The sequence below is a fragment of the Fringilla coelebs genome (assembly GCF_963513975.1).
Source record: "Fringilla coelebs genome assembly, chromosome: 6".
Taxonomy (NCBI): domain Eukaryota; kingdom Metazoa; phylum Chordata; class Aves; order Passeriformes; family Fringillidae; genus Fringilla; species Fringilla coelebs.
Genome location: NC_140034.1, coordinates 7,776,494 through 7,792,418, shown reverse-complemented (window position 1 = coordinate 7,792,418; position 15,925 = coordinate 7,776,494).

Here is a 15,925-nt window from a genome sequence, read left to right as displayed (position 1 = left end):
GATTAAACCCTCCCAGCACCGGGCAGCTCTGCACCTGCACTGCACAAGGGTCAGTGGTGCTTGGCACCTCATTTCCCAGCCAGGGTAACTGGCATTCCCCAAGTTCATCTGTCAGATCAGACCCAAAGAAGGAGGAACAGCATCTTCTCAAAGAGAAAAAATAAGAATCCATCTGAGTTTTGTAGGAAAGTTGCCTTGGAGACATCTGCTGGTATTCCCCAAGGGCTGTGCCACCTTTCTCCCAGACTCCACACCCTGCTGCTGATGTGGGCTGTGACACTGCTTCCAGGGTAGCAGCCCCTAAAGCAGGGACTTTCTGCAGTCTCCTCACGTCTCCAGCTGTTCATTCAGTGTGGCCTGGCTCACCTTGGCATGGAGACAGACAAAAATCAATACCTGACCTATCTTTATACGTCTCTGACATATTTCTCCTCAAGACTTCTATCATATTTGTTTGCCTCCAATGAACTAATGTTTTCCAAATTTTCTAATCAATATTAGCCAGGACTCGAAAAAGGTGCTGAGCAAGATTATTCAAAAATGATCCAAATGAATCAATGAAGACAGCTAGACTACAAAGTTATTACTGTCATTGTGTTGGAGAGACAGTGGGGGATGCTGGGCCAGGCTGGTGTTTTTGGGAGTTTGTCGTGTGACTGTGCAACAAAAGCCCTTGGGGCTGGGCTTTAGTGATACCTCCATAAATTCCTAATGCTCCCAGTCATGGGATAGATAAGATAGGCAGTGGAGATCCAGGAGAAAGATTCACATTTAGAGCTGATTTGAAAACTGGTTTTAGGAAGTGCTGGAAGAATGAAGGGGTGAAGGGACTGGAGGGGCTGATGCTGGGATCTGTTCTAGAAACCCAGAGAGAGGAGAAATGAGGAAGAGAAGAAATGGGGACAGGAAGGCATGGACAATTCAGGGTGAAATCCAGTCTGGAGAGGATCAGAGGGGCCAGAATGGAGGCAAGTCCCAAAGGGCATCTCCACCTGGTCCCTCAAATTAGACAATTAGACTAATTGCCTCCTGACAACAAGCTGCTCCAGGAGGCTGCAGCTGTGCCCCTAGAGCCTTGGCAGCCTGGTCCTGCCCCTGCTTTAGCCTTGGAGAGATGCAGGGTGCCCTTCAGGGAACAGCGTGGCGGCACAAGGGCAGGGGGCTCCTGACAATGTCACCACACTGGAAAGTTCCAGGGCTCCTGCAGGCCCCACAGGTGCTGCAGGGCAGAGGGCAGAAGGTTTCTGCACTGCCAGAGGGTGTAATTACAGGAGCCCACTCAGGGAGCAGAGTACATTCAAAGCATTCCACTACCTTTGAGAACCAAGGGCTTCTGCATTGTGTTCGAGTTCTGTCCCTGGGGTGAAAGGGAGCACCCCAAGGACAGAAGGAGCTGCAGAGTGGCAAAGGCCTGCTCTAACCCACAGAGCTGAGGTGCAGGGATCCACAGAGAAGGCTCAGGGTGTGCTCTGACATCCTGGCACCACGTGGAGCCTGTGCTGCTGCCTGCTGCCGCAAACAATTTCCCTGCCAGCTTTGTCCCTGCCCCCTTCTAGCTCCTGCCCCAGCCCTACTGCTTCTGCCATAATTCCACATGTGAGCTCAACTTTGAAACTCTGCCTTTGCACTCTGTTTTTTTCCCTCTGCAGTCAAAATCACTGCAGCTTAACCTGAAGAGGGTGAATGTCCCAAAGAAGCAGAGAGGCAGCGCTCTGCACAGCGCCTGCTAAAACCCAGCCTGACTCACCCCACAGCACCCCTGACCCTGCACACCAGCACACATCCCTCAGATGTCTCACCCTAGGCGTCACAAGCATTTCCTTCTGTCTCCTCCATCAAGCAGAGGCGAGTTCTGACTCTGTGACTCATTAAGGACTTTGTTTAATTATGTCTGGGATTGGTTTTCTGTTAGGTAGGACCCCTGGTGATCTGACCCAAAGCCCTCTCTGACTGCACTAGATGTCCTCCTCCCTTGCAGAAGGTGAGCAGCAAGGACATCACACTTTTTGGGTGATGAAGGCCTCTGGCAACAACACATAATCCTTTCAGGCATCCTAAATCTGGGGAGCTAAAACTACACGAGGAAGCAAGAGCTTCAGGCTCAGGCCTCTCTCTGCAGCAAATCCTGGTTCAAGTTCTGATAAATCCAGGCTTAGGAAGCGATTTAGGAATGAGCTGCCCCTCAAGGGCACATGCAGGGAGAGCAGGACATGAATTCAGAGACAAGGTAACTATTGGGACTGCCTGTAGGGAGCAGCCCCTGGAGCAAGGGTTCCCGGAACAATACTGGGATTTGCATTCCAAGAGAAATAGCTGATTGCCTCTGAGGGCCTTTTTGACATTCATGGGGTGCTGGCAATCAAGAGATCAGGATGTGAGAGCAAACCATGGTACTGGTTTGTTGGACAGTGAAGATAAAACCTCTGGGAGTAGGTCAGTGGTGGAAAATACTGTTGCTTCTTAGGAAAGAAAGGGAGTGGAGGACCCGGCTTCTCCTTTGGCAAGACATCTCTAAAAGGATGAAAATGGACCATGACCATCCCCCCTGCCTTGGTCAAAGTCGTGCCCTGACCAGGCTGACCCACAAGAAATAGCAATATCTATATTTCCTTCTGCTGTACCAATGGGAAAGTCCTTCACCTTTTTTGGATTCAGCTTGGGCATCTGCACGAGGCACTGTGACACACTGACAAGACAATCCCTAAAGAGTCTTTTTATGTCCCTACTAATTACCTATATTTTTAATTGCAGAAGGGAAGTTTTGAAAGCCACACAAAGAGCAAAATCTAAAAGCAGATTAGTGAGGTGAAACAGAAATGCCCTGAAAGTATAGATTCAGGTAGCAGCAAAAAGATTTTTCGTCATGGCTTAGAGGCATACACTAAAAGTATATTTTCAGTGCCTGGCTGCCACAAATAACTGTACTACAATTAGATGTGTGTATTATAAAATTGTGTGGGCGTGGTAATTATCACCCTTTGCAGCAGAATATATTTATACAGCTCCTAAATTACAGCAGAAAGAAACATCATTTGCGAAGGTTTAAAAAAATCACGTTGGAGGGGAGAATTAAACTTTCCATTTTATTTTTGGGAAGTATTCTATGAAAAAGCAGAATGCATCACATGTTGTGTTGGGCTAGGAATGGGTAACTGTGCAGTCAGGGCAGCCTGTGTAGGTCTCTGTTCATCACAGGAGTGTGTAAGTGTGCTTGTGTGTGTGCACACACCAGGAGGACCATTACAGAGCTGCTCTGGCGCTGCTCTCTGCCTCAGATTGTCCTTGCAGCAAACTGTGTGTGATGTGGAAATCCAGACCTCACTTTGGCTGCACAGCAGCCCATGCCTGCACACCTAGGATGAGAATCAGGCCTGGTGTGTGCAGCCCCATCTCAGCTCTTGGTAGGACTGCACCTGCAAATGCTCCTTCAGCGCGTGGAAAGGTCACTACAGCTGTGGAGGGCAGCTGGATCCTGTGCCCACAGGATATTTTCTCCAAGAATCTTCCTTTTCCAGTTCTAACTTTTCAGTTCTAACCTTGCATTTGGTTTTCAAATGCAAAACATCCTTGATCCTCTAATCTATTCACTATGTACCCTGAGATTGTTTTCTTATGCTGTAGTTCATACGGCAGACACAGATGAATCCATCACAGCTTCCACCTTTGCCTCTACTGTGATTTTATGGGAGATTCTTTTTATCCCAAAAGTGTTTCTATTACACGTGGAACCATCACATTTATCTCTTGTGTAAGACTGCTTAAACACTTTCTTGCAACCTCTTAGCATCTGCCTAAAGCCACTACAGCTCATTGCAATGAGATGGAGCTTGACTGGGAGCTTTTTATTATTTGGAATCCAATATTCCCAGCTTGCATATTATATTTGCAGAAGCCTTGTGAAGCTTTATAAAAATTCTGTCACATATATTCTATTTTGATAGGGCTATTTTCATTGTGTTTCCAACTCTATTATTTAAAAATTGTCTAGCTCGGTCTCCCAAATACCATTTTCAGGCAATTTCTTCTCCTAATTTGATGAGCATCTCCTCTGTCTCTCTCTCACTTTTTACATAGCTCTGTTCAAATTCTCTAAGAGGTCAACTTAGAGGGCAGAACACGTTCTTTATAACTGGTGTATTCTGGGTTTTCTTGACTGTTTAAACGAAATCAATATATTATCCTTCAGTGATGTTGTATTGACTCTCCATCTGTTGAAGGCTGTAGTCTTATTTGGTCACAGTATTGTTTGTGTGAGCTGGGGGCCAGAGGTCAGCAAGGTCGTGACTCCACCACAATAGCACAGTCTTGGTGTGCCTCATTTCCTCCCTCACCCATCAGCTTTTCAAAGGCTTGGCAGCACCAGGCTGATGAAACAGAGTTGGGCTGATTAAACTGAGTTTTTTGCAAATTCAGGATGGAGCAAGACAAATCATTGGCTGCTCTTTGTGCTGATACCACCCAGCAGGATGGTGGAAGTTTTTTAGGGCATCCTTGAAGTAATTCCCAAAGTTACTGCCCTCTGCTGCTGCAGGAGCTCCCTCAAGGAGTGCTTTTATTGGATCCCCACAGCAAAGGACCAGAGCACACAGTCTCCAGCTACATCAGGGAAAGTACTGGTTGGATATTAGGAAGAAATTTTTCACTGAGAGAATAATAAATTACTGGAATGCTCTTCCCAGGGAGGTGGTAGAATCACCACCTCTGGATGTGTTTAAAAAAAGTCTGGACATGGCACTTGGTGCTATAGCCTAGTGGAGATATCAGGGCATGGGTTGGACTCGATGATCTTATAGGTCTCTTCCAACCTCATTGCTCTGTGATTCTGTGAAAGCACTGTAGCAGAAGGATCCAGAGCAGTGCACATCTGTGACAGCCCCACCAGCAGCAGAGGCCAGGGCTGCACCAGTGCCTCTCTCAGAGGCTGCAAGGAGGTTTACCAGGCATGCAGGGGTGCTTGTGCTCTCAGCCTTCCTCAGGCTACAGGCCCTGGGTGACACAGGACAGACCTGGCTGAGGAGGTTTCAGGTGAGGGGTGTGGGCTGCAGGTACCATCTAGAACAGTAAATCAGTGTTTCCAGACATTTCTGACCAGAAATTTGTCAAGGCAGCTTTTCCAGCTTGCATAGGAAAGATTTTCCTACCTACCCTCAGTGAACACCTGGTTTCTTACAGTGACACTGATCAGGCTGGCAGGAGCCAAACCAACTCTGTCCACACAGCTCTGGTCAGATCCAGCAAATTATGGACTTTATTTTTAATAGATACCTATTGGAAGAAGCAGTAGTGCTGTGAAAAGAGTGTGAATGCTGAAGACACAAGGAAAGAAAGGAAACCAAACAACATCATCAGCCCATTCCGTTTGCACGAGAAGAGCTGCAGCAATAAAGTCTGGACCCACAAACTGGTGCTGCAGTGAAGCATCACTTCCAAATCTATCAGAAAAGCTACACTGTTAATCAGACTTGAAGGTTTTAGAATGAACAGACAGACAAATATCCCAGCATGGAAACACCAGGGACTCCTGAGACCTGGAAAGGGCCAGCACTAGAGTCAGGTTTCTGAGTTTGCTCACCAGCCATGGCATATCCTTTTATATCAGTGCACAGAGAGCCAGCAGACTGGCAGAAACAGATAAACAGAATTTCAAGTGGAAACTCTTAATGGCACTGCCACTCATTAGAATTTTACAGTGAATTACAATTTTTCCCCTAAAAACTTTTAAAAAAAAAAGTATTTTGGCCAAAAAAATAGAAGATTTAGATACTGATAGGAACTCTAGTTCCTTTTTTTTTCTGTTAATTTGTCTACAGTGCCGGATCCTCAAATGTGTTGTATTTCCCATAGAGCAACAAAGCTCTGGGAGAGGATATGTGAGAAGATTCAAGTGTTGAAAAGGAGGGGGCACATCTGAGAAGCACAGAAGGACAGAGATTCAAGAAACACCTAAAACTAAAGCAAAGAACCACTGCCCTACTTTGGTCCCTTGACTGAACAGTTTAATAAAACCTACAATTTTCTACAAAAGTGTCTGCCCAAAACCTCATTCCTCAGGCTGCTCCCTCCTAGACACCTTCAGCCTTGCAGGTCTGCAGCCTTCTCCATACAGTCCCAAAAGGATCATCATTGATCTTCCAAGGATTTAAGGTCAGAAGTTCATCCAGTCTGGAAGAACTACTGACTACTCCAAAACAAAGAGCCATGCCTGGCCAAGGGCAGCCTAAAATTGGTTTTGGAGCTGGCATGGACCATAAGCATCAGAGCATCCATGCCAGCCACAGAAAGGGGCCACAGGTGGAGCAGCACAGCACACAGCACTCTGCTCCTAGAGCCATTTGGGAATCATGGAATCATTAAGGTTGGGAAACACCTTTAAAATCACCAAGTTATGAAGCTGGGTGCCTCCCTGCAGAGCAGAGGAGATTATTGCTCACCATGCCAGAGCCCTCCTGGGCATGAGCCCCCAGTCCCCTGCTCCACAGCCAGTCTGGTGGCAGCACAGTTGGGTCCCTGCCTCTAGGTTTCCTGAGTTATTTCAAGACCAATGAAGATATTTTCCTTTGTGACACAGTACTGATTTATAAGATATTCTTCTGGAATATATTTACTTTTTTTAGTGAAGATGTTTTCCTTTGTGATGTAAAAGTTATCCTTCTGGAATATATTTACCTTTTTCACCCAGGAGGGAAAGAAAAAGCTAACAATAATAGTGATATGCTCTACAAACAGCTATGGCAAAAATTTAAAAAAAAACAACCACCAACAACAAACAAAATACAAACTAAACTTGAAAAGGTGTAGAAGTTTCACCTCAAAAGTTTTCCCTTTTTTGCTCAAACTTGAGGTTTGATGAAAGACAGAAATTAGCAACCGCTTCAGAAGAGAATAAGAGCATTCAGCCAAAACCCTTGAGATTTTTCATTGAAGATTTCAGGACTCTTGTTATCATTGTTTCTATGTTGATGAAAAATCTGTGCAAGAATGCTTTCCCCAGTGGGTTTTAAAAATTAAAATTAGAAGTTCCTTCTTCTTTTATTGCCTTTTTTTTTCTCCTATGAGCCCTTCTCACCCAGGTTTACTATTTTTATATTGAGTCCCAGCTGCTAACTAAGCCTTGGCTTAGTGCTCTTACAGCAATGATGAGGCATTTCCATTTCTGATTTCTAGCATATGTTGCACTTAATATAACACTGCCCTTGTGCACCAGTTACCCTGGAATAATGGCTGTGCCAGCAATAGAACAGGGGTGCAGTCCCTTGAGAACAGCCAGGGCATGAAACCTGTGCCAGTATGCAGATGTCACACAGTTAATAGAACAATGATAGATCCTTGAACTACACAGAGAGGCATTTTTGTAATGTATACAGAAATATGTTTGATACTGCAATGAAAGCTTCTTTTTTTAGGTTTCTCTTAAATGAACTTGGAAAAAAATATCTGCAAAAGAGCCAAGAGATAATGACAAAAACCTGAACAATTAATTCTGGGGATGAGGCATCCACAGCCTGAGCTGATTATTTTTTGTTTCTTAGGTCTGTAGCCTGGACTAGATGATTGCAAAGACCAAGCTCTTGTGCAGGATTTATGGGTCTTTATCCTTTTCAAAGAGGAAGAGACACTGTACTGCAAGATCTGCCTTTTGCAAGGATGTTTACAACTTCTGCTTTGGGAAACCAGAGCAGAACGTCTGAAGAGAGAAAATAAGCAATGGATTTGAAACCACTATTGGACACAATTAGCAAAGATTATTTGCTGATGGCTGGTCCTTTGCATGATGCTGTGAGCAGTGCCACAGCAGGTTTTCTGATGGTTCCCTTGTGCAAGATGCTGAGCTTCCTTCACCTCTGGAGATAACAGTGAGGCCACACCAGTCTCACCAGTGACCTGGCTGGGCTCTGCACCAGTCAGGCCTCGTGACTCAGATCCATTTTTGCTGTATTCTAGGAAAGATTTAGCTGAGGAAACCCCTTCAGGGCCACAAGGTGAAGTTTTCAGCTGCAGCTGAAGCAGAGCATCTCCTTGCACTGGGACCCAGCCCAGGCAGCCTTTGGGAAGGTGCAAACTGGAAATTCTGGGTGGTTTGGCTAAATCTGCACACCAGACCCAGCACACCTTAAAGCCCAGCTTTTGGCTGGTGTAGAAGCTTTTGAGACCAGTGGTTATCACCCATCCACACAGAGCAGCAGGGGCAAGCACAGGGCTGGGAGCCCTTGCAGAAGGAGCAGCTCTCCCTGCTGCAGGAGTAATTGTTTCTGCTTCCAACTAAGTCAGAAGTCAAAAAGAAATTCTATCTAGGAGATAAACAGTGCATTACATAAGACTTAATAAAAAGTAAATTGTCATCAGATTTACTGCAGTTAGAAAAAGGCTCTTCTGTCTGTTGGCATAAAATGAGCACTAGGTTTTAAGAGGCTAGTGAGAATGAATGAAACAGTATATTTGGAGTTCCATGTCCTAAGGCTTTTTGTGCAGGAACCTGTCAAGCTTTTGGAGCAGAAATGTTTCAAAATATTTTTTGAAAAGTCATAAAATTGTATAAAATATAACTCAGAAGCATCAGGTCTTGATCAATTTTGCTTGTATGTGTAGTATTAAAACAAAACAATAAAATCAGATTTAATATTCCACAGTGAATTCTGATCATTGGATGTTTGTTTTCCTCTCCAGGCTGGAGAAAAAGCTAAAATATCAAAGTTCTTTTCAGAACTTAAGCCTGAAGATTATTTAAACTATGAAAGATCTTATTTTAACATCATTAGGAACAGCTTGCTTCAAGGCTGCTTGGCACAACTGCATCAGCTTGTGGTCCTTGGTGCCTACTCCAAGGGGATGTTTGTGAGTTCATTGCTTTTATCCTTTTTGTGGGTCGGGCTCCATACCAAGCATATATCTCCTATGATGCCTCTATAGGAACAAAACCCAGTCAAAGCAGAAAGATCAGTCAAGGAGCCAAGGAGCCAAGTCTGTGCTGTGGGCAGTGATTTTAGGACACAGACAGACCCAATCTAATAATGTTCAAAACAAGAAGCTTCAGTTCAGTTCAACAAACGAAATATTTTTATTTGGATTTTTAAAAATTACCATTTTAGGGGTCTTTTCTCCTTCATGGATTTTTTTTTTTTTAGAAACTCTGTGTCCAAGCAAAACCAAAGTGCACAAGATTTTACCATTTGTTATGGACAGGAATATTGCATTTAATCTAAGGATCATTTAAAAACCCATCACTGTACAAAATTATAATCTCAATTCTTTGTCCTTTAAGCTGATACTTTCCAGTAAATCACACAAAAGTCTCAACAGGCAGGAAAGACAATGAATCCTGATTGGAAAGAGAAGGAAGCCAGTCAGTAAACTCAGATCCCAATTAGCCCCAGCTTTAAGCCAAGCCAACTCCCCAGTTTAATGGTTCACAGAGGAATACATCTATACAGTAAAAGCTACCAACCAAATAAATTCCATTGCCTTCCCCCAGACTCCCCTACTCCCACAGGTCCTTCAGACAAAAGTCTATTTCCCTCCTTAGTTGTTAAAAATATTTTTAGTGCTCTTCAAATACAGAAGGCAGAAAAGGAAATAAAAAAACAATAGAATTTGTCACAAAAGCACCCTTCTCATTAGGACTTTTTAAATAGCATTAGAGCTCATTGAATTTCATACACTATTAACATTCTTACTCAATCCAAGGCAAACCAGTCAAATCCAAATCTATCAGCTTTTACAAGCAAAGGAATATTGCCAAGTTCTAATATTTCTCCTGTGTTCAATGTCAGAATGTGGTGTGGAGTCTCTTCCAAACTCCAGATTTCCTCTTTTAAAAATCCCTTTTAAATCTACTGCTCCATGGTGTTTAAAAAAACCGAAAACAACAACACAAAAAAAAAAAAAAACCAAAAAAACACAAAATAACAACACAAAACCAGAGTTTAAAGGGAAGTTAAATCTTGAAAGCAACATCTATGCAGGATTCTCAGATAAACAACGTTTTGGGAGTGAAGCTGGCTTTAGCACAGCAATCAGCCAGGATTTGAGATTAAAAAGTAGCTAAGACCCTCCCAGACAAAGCCTTTGCACAGATCAAGCTGACTGTGACAATAATAAAGCCCCCAAAGACACAGAGGCATGTCTGAATCCTTGGCCAGTCAACACCAAGCTGCCATTTAACTGGGAAAAAGCAGCCAGGGAGCCTGGTGCCACTGAAATCAGGGAGACCAGGCACGACAGGAGATGCTGGTCCCTCCAGTGCTGCTGGGTTGGGTCCTTGCTGCACAAGCACTGAAGGCTCACACAGATTCCTGCAGGGATCTGCAGGCTCAGACACCTCCACACAAGCCTTGCTGGAAGTGCAGCCACTTGCAAAACCTTGGTGGAAGCTGCATGAGGTTCAGTGGCTGCAGGAAGAGCTGCCTGGGGTGAGAGTGTGTGTGTGTGTGTTTGATACATTTGCATTGAATGGCTGGTGAATAGAAGTGATAAGGAAGGATAAAGTCTGTAGTTAGAGTTCATTTTGTATGGTATGGGATGTCTTGGGGGTTTTATGGGTTTAATATATTCCCTGCTCCTGCTGGATCTCAGCACAGACCTCCAGATGAGACTATCTACTTGAGATGCAGGTTGCACTACAACTCATTTATAATGAATATAACAACTTGTGAAGTGGATTTAGAAGTCATTGAGTTATAGATTATTTGGGTAAACGGGGCACAAGCGCTGCAGCAAGAAACCCATTTAAATATTAAGGAAAGCTATAAACTGAGAAAAGAACCGATGACAGGGTAATATCATGTCAGAACATGCCCTCCAGAGAGGGACCTCTACTGTGGATTGATCTGAAAGAGCTCCAGAAATCATTCTGCAAGCCCATAAAGTTCAGCAGTAAATGCAGAAAGGTGAGCTGCAAAGGCCAGCAGAGAGATGGGATACACAAACTGGACCAAACCCTGCCAGCCTCATCTGATGGGGAGTTTCTCTCCCTGGCCTGTAGCACACTCACCAACCCAGTGTTAATCACTGAGAAGGAGTGGGAAGAGTCACTCCCTTGGACTGCAAAGCCATTTCTGGGAGGATTTGCACCCTCTATGTATCAATACTGCAAAGCCATTTCTGGGAGGATTTTCATCCTCTGTGTATCAATACTGCAAAGCCATTTCTGGGAGGATTTTCACCCTCTGTGTATCAATTCTGTTACTGTTCACAGGCACCTTATAAAAATTATTGATAATAACTTGTCATCCAAACGTTCCCATATCAGAAGCAACAGAGTTTTCAGACTTGCCTGGCACTCTGCTTAGTTCAGAAAAGTTTCATTGCAGTTTCAGAGACCCCCTTGCACCCAGCATTGTTCCTCCCTGCTGCATCACACACATAGCACGTCCAGGTGAGGTTGTGTGATTCAGCAGGAAGGGCTCAGCAAGAGAGGTGAGCACAGTCACTTCAAGGACACGGAGCTCCTGAAAAACAAGAGGTTCCTGTTTGGCATGCAGTTTGCAACACAAGAGCACTGTTCCACTTGTTTGTCCTCTTCCCTGCCTCCTGCCCTTGTTCAGAGAATGCTCTCCCGTTTTTTGCCACATCAGGGGAAACGCTGCATGTGGCTGATGGGCCAGGGGCACCCGGCACCACTCACACGAGGCTGGAGTGTTGCTTTTAGCGTGAGCACTCAAGCAACTCCTTGGATGGTGGAGCACTCTACACAACATCAAAAATGCCGAGGAGCAAAATTCAGGGAGAAGTGCAGGAAACTGTGAAGGTGCGAGCACAAAGAGAAACACGGTCCCGGTGAGATGGGCACTGGGGAGAAGGAATGATCCCAGTCTCAGCCTTACACCCAGCCTCATCCAATTTATAGCAGGACATTATAACCGGTAATAACAATCTAATGGGAGGGCATAGCCGGCGCTTCTGAAACCCGCGGATCTGAAGGTCACTCATTTTATCATCGAGACAATCTTTTAAAAGCCCCGTTGGCGTGAAGCATTAACGGGAGGTGATCAAGGCTTTTAATCTAAAGCCTTTTATCCACAGCAGGCTGCGGTGGCACATCATGCACCTGAAGGCTGGGATGCAGCACCGAGCACACGCGGCTCAGTGGCACTGACCCCCGAATCCCCAGACGTGCAGGAAGGGGCTGCACACCACATTTCCTCTTGTTATAAATGATTGAATCTGCAGCCAAATTAAAAAAAAAAAATTGACAAAGATTTATTATATTAATTACAAATTGTTAAAAATCCGCCACAGCCAAGACAGCGTCAATTCGGAATTTGGCGCTGGGTGAACCTGGATCCGACTGACAGAGTGCCAGCGTCTCCCCGGAGGTTGCTTATATACCCTATATTCTCCTGAATAACAGGATGTCCTTTATGTTTCTTCATATGTAGAGTTAGAACATAGGGATGCAAAAGTCAGTCCCGGTGCTTCTACAACCATCTAGGTCCTTCCTGGATGTTCTTTTCACATGGATGGCCGAGTCCACACGGATGCAAAAGGTGTGCCTCGATGTCTGTATGGCTTTCTTTCACATGTACTGGGGCGGTGCCGGTGCTTCGGGACAACTGATGTAATCTGCTCCTGGCTTCTCCTGAATAGTTGATTCATCGTGAGGAAGAGGACGGTCATGGCCCGGGAAGGCTTCATTCTTAGGCTAAAGACTTGATATTATCTTTAGCGTGTTCCGGGAACTGATTGAATAGAAATGGGACTATGCTCCCGGCCGGAGTGGTCAAGGGCATGCGGTGGATTCATGTAATATTTTATACATGCACATATTTACTTACAGCATGAATTAACCATACATATATAACACCCTTGTTACCCAGGGAGGGTTACACCACATTTCCCCTTGCCATCCGCCCCGGGAGCGAAGGCGAATTCCTGCACAGAATTCCATGGGAGCGCCTGCGGCTCCGGCAGCCGGGTCAGGCTGCGCTGGGGGCACCACGCCAAAGGGGATGGCTTTTAGCGGGGCCAGACCTCTCCTACAGCAATTAGTGGCAAAGCCTAATAACAGGATTAATTAGGATATTGCCAGAAGAGACTAATTGTCTACTGCAAAACTGGCTCTTTAACCCGTTTATTGGCTGAAAAGCTTCCCAGTGACCTGTGTGAGAGCCCTGCAAGACAAATGCAGGCACAGACCTGAAATGAAGCTAGGGAGCGAAAAGCATGGCGAAGGGCTGTGAAGGGAGAGAGGGAAAATATCTCCATTCATAGGGCTTCTTTATAAAGTAAATGTCCCACTGAACCTTGCTGATTAAAGACATTCCAACATCAGTGGGTGACAGAGTTCCCTCTCTGATAGTATTTTGTGAGTTCCAGAACTCTCAGTTTCCTGATGGATATCAGTGAGCAATTTCTTTCTAATCATCACTGAAGAACAACAAAACAGGACCCCTATTTTCCCCTCAGCTGTTACACTAATTTCTTTCAGGCCAAAATTAGAATCACGTTAATTACAACTAATCTAATGGCTTGCATTCTGTGTTTTACCTTTACAGCCACCTTAACAGGAGACACATCACTGCCTTATTAAAAACAAAACCAAACCAAAACAAAACCAAACCAAAACAAACAAATTAAAAAAACCCAAACCCCACATTGCTTTCTGCAGTACTTTTTGCAGGTAAAGATGCAGAGATGTATAAACATACAGCAAACTCGTGTCACTCTTACACTTTATAAAAATCCAGGGATTGGAAATCATATTGTACTTTAGAAATATGAACTATTGGATATTCCTTTTTCCCAAGATAATAAGAATGAGGTACCCAATTAAGAGTTACATCCTGAAAATCTGGTCCTTAGTATTTTGCTGTTGCCCTGGGGTTGTGAATTAGAGATGTCCTAAGACAGTAATACAATTCCATGGTACATCTGTCTCAGTCCTGCCTGGGATTGCATGGGAAAAATGCACTCCAGTTCCATACAGATCTGTGAAGGTTTTCAGAAACATTCCTCATCCTAAACTGTGGCAAGAGGCCAGCACTTCAAACATTTTTGGTTACAGTGAAATCCCCCAGCACCACAATTTGGAAACATCAAAGCTTAACATGCTCCCAGCATTCTCCAGCTGCTAGTCTGGCACCCAACAGTAAAACTGTAGCTGCTGTGGATTAAAACTGGCATGGTTCCTCTCTCACCTATTCCTTGAAAACAGTTCAAAATCCATTGTGGCTGCTTCTTCAAAGGCCTGTACCTCTGAAAAGCACATTGCAATCCTCAAGTGTGAATCAATGTCTTTGAATTTTGGTGACTCTGCCTTGTAGGGTGCTTAATCCCACCTGGGATTTCCAGCTCAGCAGCAGATAAGAGGCCAGACAGGTGATCTGTCAAGAAGCTATCAGGAATTCCTTAGATGAGTCTAGCCTTGAGAAGTCCAGGCCCTTGAGGAAGTAGGATTAGTCACCAACAGCTCACTCCTATCCTGGTCTCGCCCACACCAAGTGACTGCAGTAAATCCACCAGCGGGAATTGCACACTCTCCGGTTTCCTGGTATTGTGGCACTGCAAAGAGCTCAGATCACACTAATTGCTACTTAATGTTCAGGACAAGGCAGAAAAGGGAAGAGGAGAAATCAAGCAGAGAGTAGTGGAAACTGGTAAGAGCTCAATGTGAGAGGGAAACATCTGGAATAGTCATGAGAACAATCTTCCAAATGGCTGTGAGTTGTCATTCCCCCCTAAGGGACCCATGAAAAAGGAACTGTGTGCAAGGGCAGCACTCACCATGGCTTCCACCATGCAGAAGAAATTCTCTTTCAGACTTTGGAGAGAGAACTTGCCACTGTCCCTGCCCAAGCCCGACACTAGGACCTCATTCCCTGGCTGGCAGGGAGGCTGCTGAATAAATAGGGAATTCTCGCTCCATCACCTGAGCAGTGAGGCTTCCCAGCAGGCTGAGCAATTGCTCTTAATCCTGACATTCCAAGCCAATTGCTAACCATCTCTCTTGACATGAAAAGTTTTGTTAACACTGCACATTTGGGATGCTGGATAATCACATATTCTCTCTCCCTTTTATTCCTTCTTTCACTTATCCATGTCAATATTTCATTGAGTTAAAAGTAGTTACTCTATTCTCCTTCACCTTTTCCCCCCTGCCACCAGTATGATTTTACTAAAATTACTGACTTGTTTATTCCAGCAAAAATTTCCCCCACTCTGAAGCCAAACAAGAAGAAGAAAAGTTGAATTTAGAAAGATTTGAAATTCCTGAAATAGATGACAGCTGAGAAAAGACTGGTATGTTGAATCATTCAACTTCACAAACACCCAACTCTCATTTAGGCTTGACAGATGTAAATGCCAGCCAGGTAGTACCTGCTAGTAATGCTATCTTTACTTAAATTAAGCAAAGACATAATAGAAAAGCCTCTTCATGTGTGTTAGCCCTCTGCAAAAGAGTGGCTCTCTAGCTGCTTTTTTTCCCCCCCAATTTTTCATTTATGACATGTACAGTGGTGGGAGGACAGGCTTAACACTTTCTTCAGGTTAAATAACTAAGAAATCATCAAATGCTCCTAAATCATGTCACAAGTTCTGCCAGTGTCCTGTCCTGAATAACATATATTTTTTTTATGCAACCATGAATCAAAAATACTGACTAGGCCTGCAGTAACTACAGTGATGAGATAGCAAGAGAAGGGCAATCTATAAGAAAGCCAGTCTTCACAGAGGTACACAGTACAAAAATGCCTACCAGACAAAATAAGAAAATGAAGGATTTTATCCATTTAGAAACTAGGCAAAAAACCCACATTCAATGCCAGATTGAATTTCAGACTGAACAGGAGGTTTCAAACCAATTTCCAGGTCCACCAAGAAGCAACACCTTCTGCTGTGCAGAGCAGGCTCCTGGTGATATTGGCAGGTGCAGAGAGATCTGCTTGGGGCATGGCACCGAGGTCGTGGCGCCAGCTCACTGAAGGTCACT